The 17,002-nt window shown below is 38.4% G+C and overlaps 1 pseudogene; it reads left to right on the top strand.

Moving 5' to 3' along the window:
* Positions 1 to 15,837: 15,837 nt before the first annotated feature.
* On the top strand, positions 15,838 to 16,782 carry LOC131517929 (olfactory receptor 4F15-like; annotated as a pseudogene).
* Positions 16,783 to 17,002: the final 220 nt, after the last annotated feature.

Here is a 17,002-nt window from a genome sequence, read left to right as displayed (position 1 = left end):
GCAGGAACATGTCAGATTTTGCTGACTGAATGTGACTCTGGAGCTCTAAAACTATACATCCACTAAGTATCCACTTTGGATACTTCCACTTTGGATACTTCTGACATTTAACATGACCATATCTGAACATAATATCTATCTCACTGAACAGATTCCTACTACTAGAGCATTTATTCATAACCTCTACTACCATGGGAAATGTGAATCCACCATGATATGGGTTATTTTAACAGAGAGTATCACTATCTACTAAATAATACTTACGATTGAAATTGTGATCATTTTGACAGAAGATGGACATAATGACATCTCTTCTGCTTCCCAAAGATTTGCAAATGAAATGCAAACACACTTTGGAGAATGTCAGGAATCATTACATCAAATATACGCAGGACTAGTAATTCTAATTATTCAGGCTGTGTTCCCTCAGAAGAAGATCCAAAAACAAAATTTTATTGCCAGTAGTTTATTTGGAAATTGATTTTTGAAAATCTCATCAAGGGAATAGGAAGTGAGACAGAGATGTGAAGGTTGCTTATGTTGATAAATGTAACTGGGGTGCAAGCCTAGAATGGCCCTCTAGGTTACTCTATAAATTCTGTGGCTTAGAATTGTCCCATTTTAAGGGAAAGGAACTGGAATACTTTTTCGTTTGTAAAGGGTGCAATAACTCCTTAGTATTTCCAGTCCAGAATACTGTGCATGATAGGAAGGAAGCCAGAGGAAAAACCATCAGGTAGACTTCCAGCTGCTGGAAGTAGAAAACTATCTCTTTCTTTGAAAACAATAAATGCAAAGGTATATACCACTTTTTAAAGAACTCAGGCCCCATTTTACCTTATCCTGTCAAAGATTCTCTAACGTGATGGCTGTTTTCAATTTCACAAAAGGAAGACTTAAAACAGAAGTGACAAGCTATAGTGGCACTGTTGCTCAGAGCTAATAGTTATGTTCCCCTCTATTACCCATTCTAAAGCCCCCATCATCAGGCAGTTCTTCTGATGATCTATGTTACTTGACTACTGAGACGATCCAGTTTTTTTAAGAGTAGTTTGAGCCCTGATTAATATGTTCTTGTCAATCTACTGTTGCTACAATTGCCCTATTATAGTTATCATACATCATGAAGCCAACAAGGCATGCCTCATTGAATCCCTAGTTTTAGAAAATCTCTTTGCTGTATCATCTATTAAGAAGCAACCTGGTATTTATCCACTATGGGATAAAAATGAGGTAACTCAGTCTTCCGAATGCTGGTCTTCAAATCTGAGGAATGCCAAATGACATAAAAGCAGTTAAACATTTTAGGTTTATTATAACCCATACTGTGTCTCCCAAAAGAAGCATTCTCCCCACTAAAACAAATCCTAAAATTTGAAAACAGAAAACAGAAGATGCACAAGAACTTCACCGGGATTTATGAAGAGACACTACTGTTTTATCTATCCCTTTGGTTTACAGAACCTATATATTTTATCCACAGGGGACATAGCACATCTAAAGGACACTGGTTCAAAACATATGCCTTAAAGTATAGATTTTGACTCTGCAGGGTATCATCTTCAAGCTGGTGCCTCAGTTGTAATTTTAACAGGCTATCCCAATGTTCTATCAGATAAATAGCTCCCAGTTGTGCAATGTATAATAGGAAAAATGGGTTCCTTATTTATGTGTGTTTTGTGCACTTTCTTTGCTATAAAGTGTGTAGTCTTGGTCTAAGGAAATAGTATACAAGATTTCATATTGGAAATCAGACACTGTGAACACTTGGATAGTGGTACTGGCCAGAACATTCAAGGTAGGAAAGATAATACATACTCATATATATGAATCCCCACGAGGATAAATCTCTCTCTCCTCCAGTTTAGAAAGGGCTCAGTGTCAGTAATTACTCTCAAGTGATTGATTTCAGCCCTCAAAACATGGTACCATTTCAAGGATCTACTTGTGCTGCTGAATAGGTCAAACATTCTACAGTGGTAGTAACTTATAAAAATTCATGTAACAAAAAGCTCATTCTAGGACCTATATATAGCTTTCCTTTCTACCATGATGTCTTCTTCATTCATGGGTCCATCGGGAAAACATTAGGTTAGCTAAGGAAAGCTAACCATTTATTCTTTCAATTACCTAGTTCAATACATTATATCTAATGATTCTTTAAATTATCCATGTTCAAATAAGTTGAGTAATTTCAGGCTCCTAATTGAAACCTGACCGAAACATTCCATTCCAATAAAAAAGAAAAAGAAATATTTCAACAATTCCACTAGGGAATTCTCCAAACATGTAAGAAGAAAAAGCAATCTAAACTTACTCCTTTAGAAATATGTGTATTTTTTAAAAAGATAAAACAGTTTATATGACTGAGATAAAATAAAGGGTCTGTCACACCAAGACACAACAATCAGAGTTCTTACTCAGTTATAAACTTTTCTAGGAGGAGGATCAAGGGAAGATGGCAGCGTAGGAGGATGCTGGGCTCACCGCACATCCTGCTGATCACTTAGATTCCACATATACCTGCCTAAATAACCCAGAAAACCGCCAGAACTAGCAGAACGGAGTCTCTGGAGCCAAGCTCAGACGAGAGGCCCACGGAAGAGGTTAGGAAGGAGGGCAAGGCAGTGCGCGCTCCACGGACTGGCGGGAGGGAACTGGGGCGGAGGGGTGGCCCGCCGACAAGCAGAGCCCCCCAAGTCTGGCTTGCAAAAGCAGAGGGGCTGGATGGAGTGTGTTCTGACAGCAAAAGGAACTTGACATCTGGAAGGTTGTAAGCTAACAGCTCTGCTCGGAGAACGGGAAGGCTGGAGGACAAAGGGAGGGAAAGTTGCTGAGCCCCGGGACAACAGAGCTCAGTTTGGCGGGGAACAAAGGCGCTTGGAGCGCCATCTCCCTCGCCCATCCCCCAGCCAAAATCCCAAAGGGAACCGGATCCTGCCAGGAAAATCACTTGCACCACGCAAACAACCCAATGCTTCTGCAGATCTGCTTCTGCGGATCCATCCCTCTGGCGGGTCTGACTCCCTACCGGTTCCAGAGGGCCCCTCTCGAAGCGGATCTCCGAAGGAAAAGCGAGCTGAGCCTGCCCCTCCTGTCCCTGTGCACCTTGCCGATCCACCCCAGCTAATACGCCAGATCCCCAGCACCACAAGCCTGACAGTGTGCAAGTAGACCAGACAGGCCACGCCACCCCACAGTGAATCCCGCCTCTAGGAGAGGGGAAGAGAAGGCACACACCAGTCTGACTGTGGCCCCAGCGGTGGGCTGAGGGCAGACATCAGGTCTGACTGCGGCTCCGCCCCACCATCGCAAGTTATTCAAGACAGCACAATGGAAGTGCCCCGCAGTCCCGGTTCACTCCAGGGACTATCCAAAATGACCAAACAGAAGAATTCCACTCAGAAAAACGCCCAGGAAATAACAACAGCTAACAAACTGATCAAAAATGATTTAAACAATATAACATAAAGTGAATTTAGAATAATAGTCATAAAATTAATCGCTGGGCTTGAAAACAGTATAAAGGACAGCAGAGAATCTCTTGCTACAGAGATCAAGGGACTAAGGAACAGCCAGGAGGAGCTTAAAAATGCATATCAATGAACTCTAAAATAAAATGGAGACAACTACAGCTCGGATTGAAGATGCAGAGGAGAGAATAGGTGAACTAGAAGATAAAATTATGGAAAAAGAAGAAGCTGAGAAAAAGAGAGATAAAAAAATCCAGGAGTATGAGGGGAAAATTAGAGAACTAAGTGATGCACTAAAGAGAAATAATATATGCATAATTGGTATTCCAGAGGAGGAAGAGAGAGGGAAAGGTGCTGAAGGTGTACTTGAAGAAATAATAGGTGAGAACTTCCTGGATCTGGGGAAGGAAAAAGGCATTGAAATCCAAGAAGCACAGAGAACTCCCTTCAGACATAACTTGAATCGATCTTCTACAGGACATATCATAGTCAAACTGGCAAAATACAAGGATAAAGAGAAAATTCTGACAGTAGCTAGGGATAAACAGGCTCTAACATATAAAGGGAGACCTATAAGACTCGTGACTGATCTCTCTACTGAAACTTGGCAGGCCAGAAAGGAATGGCAGGAGATCTTTAATGTGATGAACAGAAAAACTATGCGGCTGAGAAACCTTTATCCAGCAAGTCTGTCATTTAGGATAGAAGGAGAGATAAAGGTCTTCCCAAACAAACAAAAACTGAAGGAATTCGTCACCACCAAACCAGCCCTACAAGAGATCCTAAGGGGGATCCTGTGAGACAAAGTACCAGAGACATCACTACAAGCATGAAACCTACGGAAATCACAATGACTCTAAACCCATATCTTTCTATAATAACACTGAATGTAAATGGACTAAATGCACCAACCAAAAGACATAGGGTATCAGAATGGATAAAAAAACAAGACCCATCTATCTGCTGTCTACAAGAGACTCATTTTAGACCTGAGGACACCTTCAGATTGAGAGTGAGGGGATGGAGAACTATTTATCATGCCACTGGAAGTCAAAAAAAAGATGAAGTAGCCATACTTATATCAGACAAACTAGACTTTACATTAAAGGCTGCAACAAGAGATGAAGAAAGGCGTTATATAATAATCACAGGGTCTATCCATCAGGAAGAGCTAACAATTATAAATGTCTATGCGCCGAATACAGGAGCCCCCAAATATATAAAACAATTACTCATAAACATAAGCAACCTTATTGATAAGAATGTGGTCATTGCAGGGGACTTTAACACTCCACTTACAGAAATGGATAGATCATCTAGACACAGGGTCAATAAAGAAACAGGGGCCCTAAATGATACATTGGATCAGATGGGCTTGACAGATATATTTAGAACTCTGCATCCCAAGGCAACAGAATATACTTTCTTCTCGAGTGCACATGGAACATTCTCCAAGATAGATCACATGCTGGGTCATAAAACAGCCCTTCATAAGTATACAAGAATTGAGATCATACCATGCATACTTTCAGACCACAATGCTATGAAGCTTGAAATCAACCACAGGAAAAAGTCTGGAAAACCTCCAAAAGCATGGAGGTTGAAGAACACCCTACTAAAGAATGAGTGGGTCAACCAGGCAATTAGAGAAGAAATTAAAAAATATATGGAAACAAACGAAAATGAAAATACAACAGTCCAAACACTTTGGGATACAGCCAAGACAGTCCTGAGGGGAAAACACATTGCAATCCAGGCCTGTCTCAAGAAACAAGAAAAATCCCAAATACAAAATCTAACAGCACACCTAAAGGAAATAGAAGCAGAACAGCAAAGGCAGCCTAAAGCCAGCAGAAGAAGAGAAATCATAAAGATCAGAGCAGAAATAAACAATATAGAATCTAAAAAAACTGTAGAGCAGCTCAATGAAACCAAGAGTTGGTTTTTTGAAAAAATAAACAACATTGACAAACCTCTAGCCAGGCTTCTCAAAAAGAAAAGGGAGATGACCCAAATAGATAAAATCATGAATGAAAATGGAATTATTACAACCAATCCCTCAGAGATACAAGCAATTATCAGGGAATACTATGAAAAATTATATGCCAACAAATTGGACAACCTGGAAGAAATGGACAAATTCCTAAACACCCACACGCTTCCAAAACTGAATCAGGAGGAAACAGAAAGCTTGAACAGACCCATAACCAGCGAAGAAATTGAATCGGTTATCAAAAATCTCCCAACAAATAAGAGTCCAGGACCAGATGGCTTCCCAGGGGAGTTCTACCAGACGTTTAAAGCAGAGATAATACCTATCCTTCTCAAGCTTTTCCAAGAAATAGAAAGGGAAGGAAAACCTCCAGACTCATTCTATGAAGCCAGTATTACTTTGATTCCTAAACCAGTTAGAGACCCAGCAGAAAAAAAAAAAAAAAAAAAGAACTACAGGCCAATATCCCTGATGAATATGGATGCAAAAATTCTCAATAAGATACTAGCAAATCAAATTCAACAGCATATAAAAAGAATTATTCACCATGATCAAGTGGGATTCATTCCTGGGCTGCAGGGCTGGTTCAACATTCGCAAATCAATCAACATGATACATCACATTAATAAAAGAAAAGATAAGAACCATATGATCCTGTCAATCGATGCAGAAAAGGCCTTTGACAAAATCCAGCACCCTTTCTTAATAAAAACCCTTGAGAAAATCAGGATAGAAGGAACATACTTAAAGATCATAAAAGCCATTTATGAAAAGCCCACACCTAACATCATCCTCAATGGGAAAAAACTGAGAGCTTTTTCCCTGAGATCAGGAACACAACAGGGATGCCCACTCTCACTGCTGTTGTTTAACATAGTGTTGGAAATTCTAGCATCAGCAATCAGACAACAAAAGGAAATCAAAGGCATCAAAATTGGCAACTTTCCCTTTTGCAGATGACATGATATTATACATGGAAAATCCGATAGACTCCACCAGAAGTCTGCTAGAACTGATACATGAATTTAGCAAAGTTGCAGGATACAAAATCAATGTACAGAAATCAGTTGCATTCTTATACACTAATAATGAGCAACAGAAAGACAAGTAAAGAAACTGATCCCATTCACAATTGCACCAAGAAGCATAAAATACCTAGGAATAAATCTAACCAAAGATGTTAAAGATCTGTATGCTGAAAACTATAGAGAGCTCATGAAGGAAATTGAAGAAGATATAAAGAAATGGAAAGACATTCCCTGCTCATGGATTGGAAGAATAAATATTGCCAAAATGTCAATACTACCCAAAGCTATCTACACATTCAATGCAATCCCAATCAAAATTGCACCAGCATTCCTCTCGAAACTAGAACAAGCAATCCTAAAATTCCTATGGAACCACAAAAGGCCCCGAATAGCCAAAGTAATTTTGAAGAAGAAGACCAAAGCGGAGGCATCACAATCCCAGACTTTAGCCTCTACTACAAAGCTGTCATCATCAAGACAGCATGGTATTGGCACAAAAACAGACACATAGACCAATGGAATAGAATAGAAACCCCAGAACTAGACCCACAAACGTATGGCCAACTAATCTTTGATAAAGCAGGAGAATATCCAATGGAAAAAAGACAGTCTCTTTAACAAATGGTGCTGGGAGAACTGGACAGCAACATGCAGAAGGTTGAAACTAGACCACTTTCTCATACCATTCACAAAAATAAACTCAAAATGGATAAAGGACCTGAATGTGAGACAGGAAACGATCAAAACCCTAGAGGAGAAAGCAGGAAAAGACCTCTCTGACCTCAGCCGTAGCAATTTCTTACTTGACACATCCCCAAAGGCAAGGGAATTAAAAGCAAAAGTGAATTACTGGGACCTTATGAAGATAAAAAGCTTCTGCACAGCAAAGGAAACAACCAACAAAACAAAAAGGCAACCAACGGAATGGGAAAAGATATTTGCAAATGACATATCAGACAAAGGGCTAATATCCAAAATCTATAAAGAGCTCACCAAACTCCACACCCAAAAAACAAATAATCCAGTGAAGAAATGGGCAGAAAACAAAATAGACACTTCTCTAAAGAAGACATCTGGATGGCCAACAAGCACATGAAAAGATGTTCAACGTCGCTCCTCATCAGGGAAATACAAATCAAAACCGCACTCAGATATCACCTCACGGCAGTCAGAGTGGCCAAAATGAACAAATCAGGAGACTATAGATGCTGGCGAGGATGTGGAGAAACGGGAACCCTCTTGCACTGTTGGTGGGAATGCAAATTGGTGCAGCCGCTCTGGAAAGCAGAGTGGAGGTTCCTCAGAAAATTAAAAATAGACCTACCCTATGACCCAGCAATAGCACTGCTAGGAATTTATCCAAGGGATACAGGAGTACTGATGCATAGGGGCACTTGTACCCCAATGTTTATAGCAGCACTCTCAACAATAGCCAAATTATGGAAAGAGCCTAAATGTCCATCAACTGATGAATGGATAAAGAAATTGTGGTTTATATACACAATGGAATACTACGTGGCAATGAGAAAGAATGAAATATGGCCTTTTGTAGCAACGTGGATGGAACTGGAGAGTGTGATGCTAAGTGAAATAAGCCATACAGAGAAAGACAGATACCATATGGTTTCACTCTTATGTGGATCCTGAGAAACGTAACAAAAACCCATGGGGGAGGGGAAGGGAAAAAAAAAAGAGGTTAGAGTGGGAGAGAGGCAAAGCATAAGAGACTGTTAAAGCAAATAAAGCCTAATCAATCTACTAAAATAGTAAGCAAATTAATGCTGCATTTTAGAAGGAATTGTAGAAATTAGTACTACCATCAAGGATGTCAAAGATACAGATTATTTTTTAATTGTGGTAAAGATACTTAAGAGATCTATTCTCCAAACAGAATTGTCAGTGTCCAATACAATATTATTAACTATAGATACAATTTTGTTCAGTTGAGCTCTAGAACTCACCCATATTGTGTAACTGAAACTTTATATCTGTTGAATAGCAACTTTTAATTTCCCCCTCCAGTCCCTGAAAATCAGCTTTCTACTGTCAATTTTGTGTGTGGTGTAAGATAAAGTTCCAATTTCATTTTTTTTTCTTTTTTTTGCATTTGGATATCCAGTTTTCCCAACACTATTTGAAGATATTCTCCTTCTTGGATTGTGTATTTGTATTTTTGTCAAAGATTGGTTGATTATGTACGTGTGAGGTTTTTTAAAGGGACTATCTGTTCTGTTGGTCTATGTTTTTGTTCTGTTTTTGTTCTATATTTTGTTTTTGTTTTGTTTGTTTGTTGCCCGGGATTCTGCATTTTAAAAAGGGTTTCCAGGACATTTACTTACACGCGCGCGCGCACACACACACACACACACACACACACACACACAAGAAGTTTCAGAACATTGTTTTAAAGATAATTAAAATAAGACATTTTTGAAACATGGTAATGCCAGCCGGGTGACTGCCCTCGGGAATTTATTCAGGCAGAAGTCCTTGACGCTATCGCGAAACGTGACAGGGCTGTCTTCCACAACTTTCTCCTGGCTCCTCTCCTGGTGAACCCAAGAGCTTCTCGGACTTCCTTTATCCAGGATAACTTCTCAGGGAATATGGAGCAGGTGATCTCAGAAGAAAACGAGCTGTTCTCTCGGAAGAGCGGGGCCCTGTTGCACTTGTATGGGGGAGACCTGTTCTTCCCTTCAGTTTCCCTTATGAAATAAACAAGTGCTGACACGTGACTGGGCAACAGCTGTTCTCGCCAATTAACTATTTCTGAATTTAGCAAACTGCTTCTACTTGGCCTTTCTTAGCATAATAGATTTTACTACGCTTCTTACGTAACATGTCTGGAAATCATGCCAATTTGTTAGTAAATCTATGCTGATCTGTATCTCAAGCTATAGACATAACCAAAGAATGGACTTAGGAAACCACAAAGCACACTGTGAGATGGGTACAGCCAAAATTTCATTGGCCACCTGACCTCCATAAACGTCTGTTTTTGACCTGTGGCCCACAATAGCATTTTGATCCTCCAGAAATTTGTCAAAGTTCAGAATCAGTATATAATAATCCCTCAAAATTCTGATTATTTCAGAGCTCCTCTAGAGAGAATAGGAAAAATATTTCTAGTATAAAATAGTGACAACACAGAAGGGTCTTCCCTCAAGAGGATCCAGCCTTCTGTTTGCTCCAGGAGATTTAGGTTGGTAAACTAGGTCAAGTCTCAGAATTTTTTGAGGGGCCACAATTCCCAATTATAGTGATTCAAGTCAGATTTCTGTTCACCAGACGTAAAGCATTTCTGCTTTTATATGCTCATCTTTCAGGGCTAGAAACACCATGATGACCTAACCACTGCCAAAGAACTCAGGGGCTCAAACCATTCTGACTCCTGCTTAGGCTCTGGTACCCACTTGAATAACAATACCTACCTTGTCTTTGCAATTTGGTACCACTATTTGGCATTTACCACTCAGGAATTCTATTAAAGAGCCCATGCAATGGCAGCTGTGCACACTGTTATTTCTGGCCTAGAGAGAATAGTCATCACAGAGCTATTCAGGGATACCAGGAGTTTCTTCAAGAATCTATTTCTCAAAGTCTTGATAAAGGGAGTGTTCCCTGTGACGTGATTTGATGTGGGATCCAGGAGCAAATGGTCAAGAAAGAATTCTTGAGACATTTTCATTGCAAAAAAAAGGTGGTTTTATTAAAGCTGGGGACAGGACCCATGGGCAGTAACAGCCATACTGGAATTGTGAGGAGTGATTAGTTATATACTCTTAGTTGGGCGGGGAGGTGGAGACAAAGAAGCTTCCAAAAGGATTTTCATATATTAACAAAGACGGGATCTAGAGGTCCGGCTATTGTAAAGCTAAGTTTGCTTTTTGCCTCTAGCAAAGCATTAACATTGAGACAGTTGGGAATTCCTGAAGGAATGTCATACTCTGCCTGTCTCAAGAATTTGTAAATGGGTTGCAAGTTGTTTTTTAATTTAATTTTATCTACATTTCCTTTTGCCTTTGTTCTCCACATCACCTGGACAGCCCTCCCACCCACCCTATGGTTTAACAGGTCCTACATGACAAATGATAAAGGTCTTACATGATAATACATGCTAGCATTCCAATTTGTATAAATGTTTGAATACCTTCAATAGTATAACAAGGAAATTCTAAAATATCAACGTAATTATATGTAGTCTGCCTTGGGGTACAGATTTCAGTGAGCCAACTAAGTAAATCATTATAGCTGATTCCAGACCCTTCAACTGACACATTGATGCTAGAATCTCTACTTAATGAGTCCATGTAAAATGGTCCTAATCCTTTCCTTCTCTGCCAACTGAATCTTATCTTCTATCATCAGGTGACTGATTATATACTGGGAGCTGAGGAAAATAAGGACAAGGGGAATTTTTCAAAAGGACTTTCATATGCTTAAGAGGACTCACAAGATACTGGAAGCCTAGCTGTGTCAAGCTGAGGCCCTTTTTGCTCTCCAGCAAAGTATTAACATTAAGACAGAGCCCCTGGAAGAATGTTATACTCTGCCTGTCTCAAGTATTTGTCAATGGGCTGCAAGGTTATAGGGAAATTTAATTTTATCAACATTTCCTTCTGCCTTTGTTTCCCACATAACCCACCTCCATTACCATTGTGGTAGTTCTACCAGGACAGGAAAGCCATGAAAATCAGAAGTTTCACTGCTACTACCATAAAGGGCTGACTTGATTTGGAGGATGGAAAAAAAAAAAAAAATCTCCCTGGTGTGTCAGAAATAGTAGTAATCCCTGTGGCAAAGGAATGTAAAAGACCACAATCATAGCTAGGCTGAAGCTACTATTCTGATGAGAACAAAAAACCAACTGGCAGACTAACCAGAAATTAATAGGGAGACTCAGGGAATGAAACATTCAAAGTAAGCTCTGATAAGTTCTAGCATTTATCTGGTGTCTTAGTTTCTTATTGGTGCTATAATGAATGACCACAAATTTAGTGGCTTAAAACAACACAAATTTATTATCTTACACTTTTGGAGGCCAGAAGTCCAAAATGGATCACTTGGGCTATGTTCCTTCTAAAGGCTCCAGGAAAAAATTCAGGAAAAAATTAATTCCTTGCTTTTTACCATTTCAGAATGATACAGTTTTGGAGTGATGGGTTCTGGAGCCAATGGCCAAGAAAGAATTCTTGAGACGTCTTTGGTGCAAAAAGGTGGTTTTATTAAAGCATGGGGACAGGACCCACGGGCAGAAAGAAAATCTATAAATATCATTTGTAAAAATATAGAAACTAAGATTTAATATTTAGAAAAAAAATAAAATCACCTAAAATTCCACAAACTAGAGACACTATGTTGTAAAGTCTAAATATTACCATATATATATTTATATGTAATGTTTTATATTTTATAATCTTTTTTAATTAATCATAAATATATTTTTGTTTCATTTATCTGAAGTTCTAATTTGTTTCATGTGTTTTAAAATCTTATAAACATAGATTTAAGTGTATATAGAAGTTCTCTTTCTTATTCATGTAGCAAGTAGCTTTTCATAGGTTATTATGAGAACTATACTGTCCTTCTCAATTAGTGAATTTTTCCAAATATAAGGTGATGGTTTTTGTTCAGCAATATTTCTATAGCATGCTTTATGCTAACAGTATAATCTGAGGAAAGTTCCAGATACTCTGTAATGACTATACATATTTTGTTTGAGGAAAAAAACAAAGAGGAAAGTGTACTTCTTCTAGTTTTACTGTATTTGATTTAGGATCTACTTGGGAATGTGGGATGCCGAAGTTACTCTGTTAGGAGAGTATCATGACAGAGAGTGGCTGTCTGGCTTCCACACTGGTTACCATTCTTCCATCTGTGTGTAGGTGTCAGTGAGTTCAATTCCCAAAGTCACTTGTTGAAGATGGACTCTCCATCAAATCTCCCACAGGGGCTTCTTGGCCCCTAGATTTTGCTTACTATGTCATCTTGAACTTTGCACTATGAATGTTAATGAAGACTGTCATTTAACAGTGCCTACCTTGTGTCAGAAATTGTGCTACCGTTGTTTACAAAGTTAGGTAAAAGCTCCTTTTCTCAAAGGAATCATAGTTGATAATGAAGAACTAATATGCATAAGAAATTATAATATACTTTATTATAAAGATTTACAAGATAGTTCATAGACAGTACTCTGCTTAGGGCGGTCAATGAAAACTTCAGAGTAGCTGGCTTTTAATCTAAATTTTGAAAGATAAAGGAAGAGGGGAATAAACATTTCTGCCAGATAGTTTTGCCCATATAACCTCAAATATTCATGACATCTGAGGAAGCTAGACACCTCCCATTTTATAGAAAAATAAATACCATCAGCATAATTGGCTAGCCTTCCCTAGTTTATATAGCTTACACATGGCAGAACTACGTGATAAGCAAGTCTATCAGGCCTAGGAGCCAAAGATGGTTCCACTTTGTTATGACCAGGAATGATACAAATAAAAGTACATGAAAGAGCTGATAAATGTGAAAAATACAGCAATGTGTTCAGTTCATAAAGGGTCTTCTGTAATATGCAACTGAATTTTAAATATCCTGAATGATAGAACCAAAAGCTGAAGTTGGAAAGTAATATGACCACATTTGATTTTTAGATAGACAAATCTGAACGCAGACTATAGAATGGACTAATCTGAGCTAAGACTGGAGGCAGATAGGTCATTCAGAAATGAAAAATACATAAACTTAAATAAAATGGACAGTGAAGATGAAGAAGAGGAAACAAAACAAATATTCAGGAGGTGTAATTTTCCACCTGGCATATAAGGTGAAAGGGGAGAAAGGGTGCCTCAAAGATTCCTGGATTAAGCATCTGAGAGAACAGTCATATTTCCTAAGGCATTAAAAAAAAGAATAAAATCATGAGTTCAGCCTTGCATATGTTGAGGTGCTTTCAGCATGTCCATTTATGTAACATAGTACAGTCCTGGATATATTATTCTAGAGCCCAGGCATAGAGCTATAGGTATAGAAATCTTTGTAAGTGGGGAGTAGTTAAAACAGCAAAGCACGTTTGAAATTAAAAAAAAAAATTAGGTCTCGTGAGTTATATTAATACTCAAAAATAAGCAGGAAAAAAATCCATGCATCAGTGAAAGACACAAAAAAGGTGTTAGAAATACAGGAGAAAATTGAGTTCTCTGCTATACAAATATTAAGATGCATTCAGCTTAAAGTAACAATGGCTTGTTTACAGTCTCTTAAAAAAAAGTGAGTTTTTATTTTCCTCACGTTACAAGATACCAGAAGGTAGACCCTTGCTGATATCAAAGACCTTTTAGACTGGATTTTTTTTCCCCATCTGTTCATACTACCGTCCTTAACATGTGGACACCCAGAGCTCAGGATTGCTGCAACTTTAAGCACTGCATTAATATTGAATGCAGGAATAAAAAAGCTAAACAAAGAGCCTTCTCTACATCAATCTTTAAATTTTAATCTGGGAAAGAAAATCTTCCACAGAAGGCATTATTCTGTATCTCATCAATTGTAGGCTACATGCGTGCCCCTCTTACACCAATCCATGGCCAAGTCACATAGATTATCATATTTCATCCCAGGGCTAAGATAAGAACCTATCCTCTCCCAAAATTGAGAAATCTCCACCAAATGCCTAAACAGATAAGCGGTCTCTTAAAATGGACTGGGGTGGAAAAGGCTTTGGGATATATAGTAACTAATGACAGAAGAAATCTCAAAAAAAAATGCATGCTCAATAGTACCAAATTTGGAGAATAAGTATGTAAAATAAAGAGTGAAAATTGAATATTATATGTGAGATTTTTACATGTAGACTATTGTGTGCTGAATCCCTGGTGACATTTCTAAAAGGTCTTTCTGAAGTGCAAGCTTGTTTTGGCTTGTTCAATAAATAGAATGTATAAGTTAAATAAACTTAACTGTGAAGGGTTTGGGAGAGAAAGGAAAAATAAGAAGGCTCCCACCATTCCGTCCTTGACAGATCTGATTTCTGAAGGAGTGACTCTATGTGTAAGAGATCAAGGGAAGTGAAAAGTTGAGATGAAGGAAAATGGCTGATTGATGCACCTAGATCTTTGGGGAGTTCTAAAGTATATTTGGAAGTGCTAGCCTTGAAGAGCGCAGAGCATTGGTTAGGAGCATGCATTTTCAAGTCCTACAACTCTTGATACAGTCCTAGCTTTGCCACCTCATCTTTATGAGGCTCAGTTTCATTTGTGAAACAGGGATAATAAAACTGAATCTATCTTATGAAGTCATTAGAAGGCTTGAAAGAGATAATGTACTTAACACAATGCCCTAAATATTGAAAACACTTAAATCTGTTACCTGTGATGATTAAAACTGATTAAGTATTAATTATAATTTACTAACTTTTACTCTCAGATATACAGTAAATTACTAATTTACTAATCTTTACTCTCAGATACACAATATTTTATTTAATTTTAGCTTGTCATTAAGTAATCTGTATATTAAAAGTAGCCATGGACCAATGGTGATAATCATGTCATGAACCAAGTATTAAAATTATTGAGCCTGTGTCCCTGAGTTCCATTTAAATTTAGAAAGCCCAATGTAAGAAATGATGGGATATGTTCAAGTAATTTTGTCAAGGTCACCTCTATAAGGCCAGTGAAAAGGTAAATATTAAGGGGCTAAGAAAGGTTCAGGTAAGAGAATATAGAATTAGTGTGGAAGTATTAATAAGGATGTGACAGAAGAGACAACATTTACATGGTGTGAGAACACTTAGGGGAAGGGTCAGGAAAATGATCAAGAAATCTTTGAGAAAAATTAAAATGAGGTTTAACTGTGGAATTAAAATTAAAATAACCCCTTTGGCTCTATCTGCAAAATTTACAATCATATTTTTTTCTTTCAAATATCCCCTCTAGGGGCGCCTGGATGGCGCAGTCGGTTAAGCGTCCGACTTCAGCTCAGGTCACGATCTCGCGGTCCGTGAGTTCGAGCCCCGCGTCAGGCTCTGGGCTGATGGCTCGGAGCCTGGAGCCTGCTTCCGATTCTGTGTCTCCTTCTCTCTCTGCCCCTCCCCCCTTCATGCTCTGTCTCTCTCTGTCTCAAAAATAAATAAACGTCAAAAAAAAAAAACAACAAATATCCCCTCTATATAGTGATTTGTGGCTAACCTTATTTCTTCCAAATTCTTCATTTTTCTCCTTTCAGTCAATTATATCTAACTTAATTAGCAAGGAAAACAGGAAAGCTATGTTTCTGCCAGTGATACTTACCCTTTTTAATTTTTATCATCCGGTCACTTGAAAAATCAGCTCTCCTGTTCCAGTCAATGGGTGGTCTAAATGATTCTGTGGTCACTGAGATTGTGTTACTGGCCTTTCTTGCTCTTGGGAGAAAAAGGGTGTTTGTTTGTTTGTTTTTATCTTGATATGTTCTTTGCTCTATTTAGTGATCATGCTGGGAAATCTTTTTATTTTGTTTTTGATAATTTTTGATTCTCACTTACATTCTCCTACGTACTTCCTGCTGGCCAACTTGTCCTTCATTGATGTGGGCCTCTCTTCTATTATAGTCCCCAAGACAATCAAAGGCCTTTTAAGTGAATGCAAAGTAATTTCTTTCCAAGGTTGTATGGCACAGATATGCTTCATCCACATCATAGGAGGAGTGGAGATGGTGTTACTCATCGCCATGGCATTTGACAGGTGCACAGCAATCTATAAGCCGCTTCACTACCTGAACATGATGAACCCTAAAATATGTGTTTCATTTGTAATCACTGGATGGGTAACTGGGCTGATTCATGCTATGTCTCAGTTTGCTTTGATTATAAACTTGCCTTTTTGTGGTCCTAATGAAGAAGACAGTTTTTACTGTGACTTCCCACGATCATAAAATTTGCATGCACAGATGCAGCCAAGTTTGAGTTTATTATTGCTGCCAACAGTGGCTTCATGAACATGGGCACCTTCTTCCTGCTAATCCTTTCCTATTCATTCATTTTGATCACTGTATGGAAACATTCTTCAGGAGACTTATCCAAAGCATTTATCACTCTGTCAACTCACATCATTGTCATGGTTCTTTTTTCACTCCATTCATGTTTCTCTATGTATGGCCTTTCCCCACATCATCAATTGATAAATACGTGTTTGTTATTGACTTTGCTATCACCCCTGTCACGAATTCTGCCATCTGTACATTACTGAACAAAGACATAAGGGTATCAATAAAACAATTGTGCAAAAAGATAGCATATTCCAGAATTTGTTGACCACATATATTTTTGAAGCTTTAAAATGAAATACCCAATTGCATGCTGGCCGTCACCACTTAGGTACTCCAAATGTAACATACCTTGAACAAACTCATCATCTGCCATCCTAATCCTGCTACTACTTCACTTGTGGAGTATAAGACCATGATGGAAAATGTAAATACATCACACTAAAAATTGATATTCTTACAGCAAACAGCATCATTGGACAAAAACG

This window comes from Neofelis nebulosa, chromosome 7, assembly GCF_028018385.1.
Source record: "Neofelis nebulosa isolate mNeoNeb1 chromosome 7, mNeoNeb1.pri, whole genome shotgun sequence".
NCBI lineage: Eukaryota > Metazoa > Chordata > Mammalia > Carnivora > Felidae > Neofelis > Neofelis nebulosa.
The sequence above is the reverse complement of the archived record's forward strand: the minus strand, read 5'-3'. Positions and strand labels throughout refer to the sequence as shown.